Raw genomic sequence first — 2,854 nt, 5'->3', positions numbered from 1 at the left:
GAGACACTCCTCACTCTGCAGGAGACCCTCCAACACTAGCAGGTAGGTCTGATTCAGTCTCCTGCAGGGTCACTGCTCCTTCCCCTGGGTCCCGATGCACACACTACTTTGTGTGTGTCCTCCAAGAGTGGATTCTCTGTTTTCCCCAGTCCTGTTGAAGTCCTGCAGTCAAATCCCTCTAGCCTTCAAAGTCTGATTCTCTAGGAATTCCTCCTCCCGTTGCCAGACCCCCAGGTTGGGAAGCCTGACGTGGAGCTCAGAACCTTCACTCCAGTGGGTGGACTTCTGTGGTATAAGTGTTCTCCAGTTTGTGAGTCACCCACCCAGCAGTTATGGGATTTGATTTTATTGTGATTTTGCCCCTCCTACAATCTCATTGTGGTTTCTCCTTTGTCTTTGAATGGGGGGTACCTTTTTTGGTGAGTTCCAGTGTTTTCTTGTCAATGATTGTTCAGCAGTTAGTTGTGATTCCAGTGTTCTTGCAAGGGGGAGTGAGAGAACGTCCTTCTACTCCACCATCTTGATCCAATCCTCCCTAGAAGGGTTACTTTTAATTTTCTCCTACATACTTTACCAGGGTCTCACAGTAATAGTACTCTCTGTCAGGAAACGTGCTAAATGTTTTACACTGTGTCCTAATTAATCCTCACATCAACTCTACCAGGAAAGCATGCTACCCTTATTTTATAAGTGTGAGAACTAAGGCTTAAGAGGTTATGTGACTTGCTGAAGTTCTTAGAGATATTTAGTGGAGAACCCCATGATTTAAATATAAATCTAATTGAATCCAAAGCCCCGATATCTATTAATATGTTTTGTTGTCCTATGTCAAATCCTGTGAGAGCTAAAACCCATAATTTTGTGACACATAAACCAAATCATGAATACAGAGTAAAGGTTATTCTAACTCTAACATTATTAAGAAAATTCCCAAACTGATTCCTTTTGCATAAAAGTATACTATGTTCAATAATTTCAAGCTGACATTTATTTAGTTTGGTTGAGAAGCTAAACATTAAATTCCAACAAACCTGTATTTTAAGCTCCAATGGATGGTGGTGCTTGGTTGTGGAGAAACCTCAGTGGAATCCTGGGAGCATGAAAGAAGAAGTGCAGAAAGTTAGGTCAGAAGGTGAAGGCCCTGGGGGAAATGCCTAAGGGAATAAATAGGGTAGGATATTGACTGCTTTCTCCTCAAAATTTTTTAAACGTATTCAGGGATGGAAACATAAGCACTGACTTGGACTTTATTCCCCAGCCTCTAAAATATAACATTTCTAGCTGATTAACTTTACTCAATTTAAGCATATTAGAGACAAGACATATTGTAAATAAATATTAATCTGAAATTTAACCATATTCTAGTCAATCAGTGATGATTTTTTGTGGCTACTATACAGTGCTTAAAATTCATTATGTTTACTTTTTGTCTTGCAGATTGTATTTTCTAACTAAGAATTTCATTAGGGAGGCCAGTATAAGTCTATGCTCCAATTAAGAGTGAGGTGAGATTACCAACGCCAAGAGTGTTGGTGTAGGAGGAGATGGGAAATAAACTGTGCTTCACTAACAAGAGAGATAGTCCACACACTTAGGTATACAAGATGTCTGATGGGAAGATAATTTCCAACAGATAAAAATCTGAGGCGAGCCGACCTTCATGATGGCAGAGGAGTAAGATGTGGAGATCACCTTCCTCCATACAAATACATCAAAATTACATCTACATGTGAAACAACTCCTACAGAACACCTACTGAACGCTGGCAGAAGACCTCAGACTTCCCAAAAGGCCAGAAAATCCCCACGTACCTGGGTAGGGCAAAAGAGAAAAAAGCACGGAGACAAAAGAATAGGTATGGGACCTGCACCACTGGGAGGGAGCTGTGAAGGAGGAAAAGTTTCCACATGCTAGGAAGCCCCTTCACTGGTGGAGATGGGGGGTGGGAGGGGGGGAAGTTTCAGAGCCATGGAAGAGAACACAGCAACAATGGTGCAGAGGGCAAAGCGGAGGGATTCCCACACAGAGCATCGGTGCCGACCAGCACTCACCAGTCTGAGACACTTATCTGCTCACTCGCCAGGGCAGTGGAGGCTGGGAGCTGAGGCTCAGACTTTGGAGGTCAGACCCCAGGGAGAGGACTGGGGTTGGCTGCGTGAAGACAGCTTGAATGGGGCTAGTGCACCACAACTAACTGGGAGGGAGTCAGAGAAAAAGTTTGGACCTGCCAAGGAGGCAAGAGACCATTGTTTCAGGGTGTGTGAGGAGAGGGGATTCCTTCCCCGTGGGCCCACAGAAGGCAGAGCACCACCTACGCAAGCTCCAGAGATGGGCACAAGACACGGCTATCAGCTTGGACCCCAGAGACAGGCATGAAACACTAACGCTGCTGCCGCTGTCAAGAATCCTGTGTGCAACAGAGGTCACTACCCACATCCCCCCCGGGAGTCTATGTAGCACGCCACTGCCAGGGTCCCAAGATCCAGGGACAACTTCCCTGGGAGAACACATAGTGTGCCTCAGGCTGTTGCAATGTCATGCTGGCCTCTGTCGCTGCAGGCTCACCCTGCATTCCAATTATGACTACCATACCCCTCCCTCTCCCCAGCCTGAGAGAGCAAGAACCCCCTAATCAGCCGCTGCTTTAACCTCCTCCTGTCTGGGCAGGGAACAGGTGCCTGAGGGTGACCTACACACAGAGGTGGGGCCAAAACCAAAGCTGAACCCTGGGAGCTGTGTGAACAAAGAAGATAAAGGGAAATTTCTGTGTGCAGCCTCAGGAGCAGCAGACTAAATCCCCACTATCAACCTGATGATCCCTGCATCTGTGGAATATCTGAATGTACCCAAAATG

This window comes from Eubalaena glacialis, chromosome 2 (genome assembly GCF_028564815.1).
Source record: "Eubalaena glacialis isolate mEubGla1 chromosome 2, mEubGla1.1.hap2.+ XY, whole genome shotgun sequence".
NCBI classification, from domain to species: domain Eukaryota; kingdom Metazoa; phylum Chordata; class Mammalia; order Artiodactyla; family Balaenidae; genus Eubalaena; species Eubalaena glacialis.
Note: the sequence above shows the minus strand (reverse complement) of the source record.